The sequence below is a fragment of the Numida meleagris genome, chromosome 26, assembly GCF_002078875.1.
Source record: "Numida meleagris isolate 19003 breed g44 Domestic line chromosome 26, NumMel1.0, whole genome shotgun sequence".
NCBI lineage: Eukaryota > Metazoa > Chordata > Aves > Galliformes > Numididae > Numida > Numida meleagris.
Genome location: NC_034434.1, coordinates 2,835,831 through 2,842,938, shown reverse-complemented (window position 1 = coordinate 2,842,938; position 7,108 = coordinate 2,835,831). Strand labels below are relative to the sequence as shown.

The 7,108-nt window shown below is 47.1% G+C and overlaps 2 long non-coding RNA genes across 2 annotated transcripts in view; one reads left to right on the top strand and one right to left on the bottom strand.

Annotated features, from left to right (window-relative positions):
• LOC110388611 overlaps nt 1–6,365 on the bottom strand; it is a 30,795-nt gene extending 24,430 nt beyond the window's left edge. The window contains exon 1 of the long non-coding RNA XR_002432931.1: nt 6,111–6,365. This is a non-coding gene — a long non-coding RNA (uncharacterized LOC110388611). The remainder of the gene's footprint in view (nt 1–6,110) is intronic.
• LOC110388605 overlaps nt 6,461–7,108 on the top strand; it is a 15,013-nt gene continuing 14,365 nt past the window's right edge. The window contains exon 1 of the long non-coding RNA XR_002432927.1: nt 6,461–6,589. This is a non-coding gene — a long non-coding RNA (uncharacterized LOC110388605). The remainder of the gene's footprint in view (nt 6,590–7,108) is intronic.

Sequence of the window (7,108 nt, the reverse complement as noted above, 5' to 3'; positions counted from 1 at the left end):
TCTCCTCTCCTCTCCTCTCCTCTCCTCTCCTCCCTTCCCCTTTTTCTTTTTATCCCTCCATTTTCTTTTTCTTTCTCTCTCTTCTCCTTTTTTTCCCCCCATTTTTTTTTCCCCTCCCTTTTTAGGTGCAAAAACAGCGGAGTGCTGCAGTGCCTATTTTTGGAGCCCGCAGCTCTCGGTGCTGAGCAGCGCTGGGGCCGCCCAAGCGGAGCCGGAGCGCGGCGGGAGGCCCCGGGGCACCGCTCCCCTCCCGGCCCAACCCGACCCGGCCCGGTGGCGCCGAGCGAGCCCCGCTCCGGCCCCGGCCCTCCTGGCAGTGAACTTGGTCTGAAGCGAGCTCTGCTGGCTGCTTGGGGACGTTACAGGCGAGACGCTCGCTCCCAACCCTCCCGGCCGGGTCCCTTTTCCCCCCGCTCCTCTCCCCAGGGCCCCGATCCCCCACCCGGGCTCTCACGGAGCCTCCCTGCATAAACACATCCCCGATTTGCCACCAAGCAAACGTCCCTTTCCAGAATCCTAATGCAGTAATTTGTTTTGACTTGAAGGGTATATATGTATGTATATATATATATACATACACACACATGCACATGTTAAAAAGAGATAAATCAAAGGGAAAAAACCCTCGAACTAGTCTTATTCTTTCAACGCTCGCTGTCAAAATAGTTTCTTTTTAAAGCTATTTAGGGTAACAGAACACGGAAAAACTACGCAGGGTGGACACCTTTCGAGTTAGGTTATCAACCTCCTTCCAAATATCATTTATTTTACATTAGGACAGAAAATATGGGGGAAAGTCAGCTCAAACACTGAAAAAGCCACGGCCTGAAAGAAAATGTCATTCTTAAATCCATTCCAAGAGTGGAAAGAGACTCCCAGAGGAGGAGCCAAACCCCACAAAAGTCCTTTTCGAGTTCCCTAATTGTGGAAAGACCTTGATCAAGAGGATTTAAAATAATCCCGTCAGCTTGTTCCCTTCGGGTCGGACGTGTAATAAAAAAGAAGAAGAAGAAGAGGTTGGGGCTGGGGGAAGGAAAGAGCAATTTCTCAGATGAAATTCAGCTGTGGGGGAGGGAAAGGGACTTGGGGAGCAGACCTGGAGGGAAGGGGATGGCTTCCCCTGAAAGCTTTCCCTGCTTGGGGAGGTTGCGGTGGGTGCAGGCTGGGGTAGTTTTAAGGGGCTGTTGAAAATAAATAGGTGAATAATCGGATTCTTCCCTTAAACAGAGTGAAATAAAAGAATTAGAGGCTGAGCTGCTCAATTTCTCCATCCTGCCACCAGCGCATCCCCACCAAGGCAGATAGGGACCCACAGCCTCCCAACCTCCATCATCCCCGTGGCCAAAAGGAAAGGATGGAAGAAAAAAAATGGGAAGAAATGGGGGAAAAAAGGAGAGTTCCCTTTGGTTTCTGTGAAGCCTAATCACCACGTTGTAGTTGTGTCTTTTTTGGAGCAATGTGAACCACAACCAGAGCTTCTCCTGCCCTCCCCCCTCTCTTATTGCGAAGCATCCCCACACCGACACTGGGGTTTGGGAAATCGAGATGGGGGAAGAGAGGAAGGAAGGGAGAGAGAAAGGAAAGAAAGAAAAAAAAAGGAAAAGAAAAGGAGGAAGAGAGAAAAAAAAGAGAGAGAAAAAGGGGGGGGAAAGAGATAGAGAAAGAAGAGAGAAAGAGAAAGAAAGAGAGAAAAAGAGCGGCCCTGCAGCTCATGTTTTCCTTAAAAAGGTGCCCCAGCAGCCCCCGGGGGCCGGGCGCGGTGATACGATGCTCACCCTCTCCTCCGAGAGAGGATCCGGGGCTGTACAAGTCTGCTGACCTCGGAATGATCCCTCTTGCCTATGAATTATTGATGAGATATGAGCTCTGATTTCTCCTTTCAGTATGCAAACCCCATTATACTGTTAAAATGGCGATTTAATCGTTTAGAATAGCTCCGCTTTTTTTTTTTTTCCTTCCAACTCATTTGTGCCCCTTCCTTTTCATTTAGTTCTCTTAATTAAATCCTTTAACAGATTTTAATCACTTTTTGTTGAATAAAATAAGACATCACACACATCTGTAACTCAGTTCCCTTGGCGAACTTTGATTTTTGGGTTGTTTTTTTTTTTTTGGTGGGATTCCTTTGTTATGATTTTGGTTTTATCTCGACCCCCTTTGGCTCCATGGTGCAGTTTTTTGAACCTGGGTGGAAGTCACTTTTATTTAGTGTTACACCACCCCCAGAATGCAAAGGAGCTCTGAAAGAAAGGAAGGCTTCAAAAAGTATCTATATTTGCAAAAAATAATAATAATAATAATAATAAAAATAAATAAACCATGACATTCAAGATGGCCTGACAATGGCATTGCAATATTAAGCTGCTTTGCACTGAAGCACTCCCCAAACCTCTGTGTCTACTCACGGACACATTTTCTCCCATTTATTGCTGAATGAGTCTGGGAACCAAATGGGTATTTTTGGGTGAAATTTCACCTTTTTTCACTCCTGACTATCACCACCCTTCAGCAGCAGCCTGGGTGTTGGGGTCCCATCTTGGCACAGGACCCTGGGGACCCAGCACAGCCCGTGCATGCCCCAAAAGTCAACGTGAAAGAGCTCTGTAATTAATACAGATGTTCAGCGTGTCTCTTTCAATCTGTGAAGCCTGTGCTGGCTCTTGGGTGAGAAACAACTGCTTTGGGGTATGCTCCCCCCCGCCCCCAAAACCCAAAGAATCAGGGAAGCTCAGAGCTCAGACGCTATTCACTAAATGAAAGGAAACCTTCAGGGGTGGGGAGAGGGTAAAGGGAGAGGGCAGAAAGAGAAAAAAAAAGAAAAAAAAAGAAAAAAAAAAAAGAAAGGTAAACGTGGACTTGGTTGTGCCCGTTTGTAACAAGCCAGAGACGCCCAAACTGCAGTGGAATGGCTGAGCTCGTGGGGAGGATGCTCAAGGCTTTGGTAGACTTTGCACATTTGAAGCCAGCAGACGCTCAGCCACCTCCAGACTCAGTTTTGAGAGGCCTTGAATTACAGCTTTTCCCCATGTGCACCCAGAATAATGGCACCAAGATCTGCGCAACTGCAGGTCTGCAAAACCAGAGTCGATTGTAACCGTGTACAAGAGATTCTCCCTGCTCACAGACCCTGTATTAAAGCATTCTGCATTTATTCTGTCTTCTGCAGCTACAGAAGGAGTGATTGTCCCATGTCTGATGTATGCCATTAAAATGAGAGAAACGATGAAAAATGCAAAGGAAAATCCCCACCTACCTGCACGGTCAGAGCTCCGTTTTCCTGTTTATCCTCCTTATACTTCCTTTTCATCAACAACAGGGAGATTTTTTTTTTCTTTAAAGGGTGGGGGGAAGCCTGTGCTGAGCCTGTGCTCCTTCCCAGGCTGTAAAATGGGAGCCAATTATTCCTCCCTGTGCCTCACAGGAAGCTGGAGGTTAACACCATATAGGGGGAGAAAACTCCCCCCCCCCTCCCCAACCCGGCTTGTGAAAAAGCCAGGAGAACAAAACAAACGAGAAATCGTGGTCCACGATTCAGGTAGAAAGTAGAGCTCGTGAACAGAGCGTGGGGTTTCAAGTGAGAGATGGGAAGGAGAGGGGGGTGATACTGTTGTGCCAGCAGCACAGCCCCAGCACTGCTCCTTTGCTGTGACAGATTCCGTGCCATCCCTGTGCTAAAATAATAAAGGGATGGCAAAGGATTGCTGCTAGTATTACCTGCTGTGGCCCACACAGGCATCTCCTCCTTGCTGCCATGCCCTGTAGCTAAACAGCATTTCAGACTCCTTTTGCTCTGGCTACCTCGGTCTGTTATCTTTTCCCCTTGATATGACAAGCTGCTTACACCAAGTGATTAGAAGTGGTGGGGCTTGAGATCAAAACCTTGTCCCTAGCACCATCAGACTGGATTTGGAAAGAAAGTTTGCTTGTGACTATAGAAGAGACAAATACTTTTGGGTGGGATTTGACTTAATGAGGGATAAGGGAGAGGTGGATGGACGGACAGACACACGGGTACATGGATGGATGGATGGATGTTGGAAACATGGTGTTGGGGGGTACATACATGCATTGATTGTACTGTTACCTTTCCAGATGTATATTTAGGAGGAGGGATGTCACTTTTCTTGCCTAAATCACTAACCATCCCCAGAATCAGACAAAATCCTTACTAGTCACCAGTACAGACCAGAAGGGTGAAGAACAACCAGGCCCATCACTTGCTCTAATCCCAGGACGATGCACACCTCTCACCACAGCCCTGAGCTCCTCTCACACTGCCCACTCAGTCAGTGTGGCTAAATTCACACTAAAGGCTATTCCATTGAAATGCCTTTAGGATCCCATAAAAAAAAAAAAAAAAAAAAACACCTTGATTATCAACCGAAAAGCAGGGATCCAGCTTGCACAGACGGTAAGGAGAGGCCGCTCAGAACAAAACCGATCTGCTGAACCAGAAAGGTTCAGGGCATCCCCTTTCCCCTTTCCTTGAATTTGCAGCTTTGGCATTTGTGTTTACACGTTGCAGAGCAGAGGTTTTCAGGGCTGCACCGGCCACCCCCTGACTGGCCAGGGGACAAGCCAGGAGTTCAAATGATGATCGCAAAGATATTAGGAGACACATGGAGCAGGACAGGAAAAACAGCCCGAGGAAGGAAAAGCAATCTCCAAAGTGTGCAAAAGGGGGGACATTCTGCTTTGTGTAAAAGAGACGGACATGTGTCCACCAAATGTTGTCTCACCGTGAAAATCCCCACTAAGGAGGAAAAAAAATAAGCTTGTGACTGCTCCAAATTCTGGAACTTCCCCCCCCCCCTCCCAACCCCCCAACCCCTCCGGCCCGGTACCTCCGCTTTGAACTTTTTTTTTTCCCTATTGTTTTGAAAGGAACGAGGAGGTGGGGATGGACGTGAGTTGGTTCAGGTGCTGCCCAAGCGTCCCCTCACCTCTCCCGCAGATGTTCTCCTTGAAACCCACCCCCAGGTTTCCTGCGCTGCTCTCAATCAGCGCGGCCGCGGAGCCCCCGGGGCCACCTGAGCGTCCCCACCCGCGGAGCTGGGGGCTGCCCGGTGCCTCCTCCACCCAACCCAGAGCCGTGGCAGCCTCTGCTCCCCTGCCCTTCCCCGTTAACTTGTTTATTATTCCAAAGGGAAGGAAAAAAAAAACCCGCTGCCTGTCTTTTCCAGAGCGGTGTCACTCTGAGAGAGAGAGAGCAGCAAAGCTGTGACATATAGGTGGGTTCCATAACGCTTGCAGGGTCTGTATGCAAACTGCAGCCTCTCTGATTATTTTTTTGTAGCACTTGGAGCCAGGCTGGAGACATAACAGAGGTCATTCAGTGTCTCCATATGGTAGAAACGAACTACGGAAATATACTTTGATATTATTGGGGGGGGGGGGGAAAGAAAAAGAAAAAAAAAAGAAAAAAAAGAAAAAGAAAAAGAAAGAAAGAAACTCAAAGGGGAAAAAAAAAAGAGAAAGAAAGAAAGGAAAGTTCGGATGGGGGGGGGAATGAAACCGATCTCGACAAAGGCCGAAAGAAAAAAAAAAAAAAAGTAAAAGTGCACAAATTTCCTCGGCAAACAGGTGAAAAGAATTCTAATCCAAATGTAACAACCTGAAGAGCACAGACCTAACGCAGCTCATTGAAATGCAAAGGCATGGACCCGATCCGTGGCTATTTGCAGCGCTACAAAACACACCAAATCACCGCCAACAAACGAGCAGGATCCTTTCTTTCTTTCTTTCTTTCTTTTCTTTTTAACACCTTGAAGGACGAAAACAAACTTGGTCTGAAACACGCACGTCCCCCGGCAAAGATAGGAGGGAGTCCTCCCTGCAATGATAATGGATCTTTACGGATTTTCTATTTCTCCCCCTTCCACAAAGTTTCCTGGCGGGCCTCGAAGCTGTGATGGAAATCTAATGCAATTCCAGCTCTCGGGAGGATAAGAATTAGGACCTTCAAAAAGTGAGAAATAAAGCTCTGAAAGAGAGGCAGACCCTCTTTCCTCCCCGCTCAGCCTTTTTGGCTTTTTTTTTTTTTTTTCCTTTTCTTTTCCATATAAACCCTTTAAAACAGTTCGAGCAGATAATATTTCAGAAGAACTTACTTTCAGGACTGCAGTCTATTGGCTCTCTGGACTGAAAACTGGACCCGCAAAACACGTTCCCTGCAATTGCAGCGTTTATCTCATCTGGAAAAGTGCTCACCCATTGCTGCCCCTTACAAGCCAAACCAAGCAGTTAAAGTGTCACTTAACATTCTAGAGAATGTGAAATATATTGTACATTGTCAACTCCCCAAAACCATAAAACTAACTTTATGGACCTCACGTGACTTTTGAGAGCCAGTGAGGGGTATCTGTCTGAGGTCTGGGCGATTTTTACGATCTAACTTCTAGATAAAACCCTATCCATTTGACATCTAAATGTCATACCCACTTTTGGTATAGTTTGCTATTGGTAAAAAAAAAAAAAAAAAAAAAAAATATCAAGGGAAGGCGAGCAAATGGTTTGGGATCTGACAGTCCACTTCACATCCCTCTCAAAATCACTTAAGAAGTACCTAAACAGTGGGAGATTAAGTTTGGTAAGTTTTAAGATCCAACTTTACTTGCTACGAACAAAAAGCCGGAGCCGTGGCGTGGGGATGGCAGCGGCGTTTCGCCAAATAGAGCGACTTGAAGCCGGGGTTGTCTCGAGCCTTGCGAGATCCCCTAGGCAGCAGAATTGCAACATTTGCCATCTTTGATGCTGTTGGGTTGTCCGCGGCCGAAGTGACTCGTGGTAGCGAGTGTCGGGAGTTAGGGAGTTGCGGGCTGTGATTTACGCGTTGAGGCAGAGATGGGATGCGAGCTCAGCACCACGACAAAGCGAGGGCGAGAGATGGGAGAGATTAGAGCTCAGGGCAGAGATATTCTATCGAGATGTTCCTATAGATCTCTCTAGACGTTTGCTATGCGTGGTGAATGTATCTATACAAACACACGGAGACGTAATTCCATAGGGCACGGTTTTACGTGGACGTGTCTGCTGATAGAAATACCACTCGATTTTAGGATTTGCGCGTGTGTTTATCTATATCTCGGTCTGACCAGTCCTAAAATGC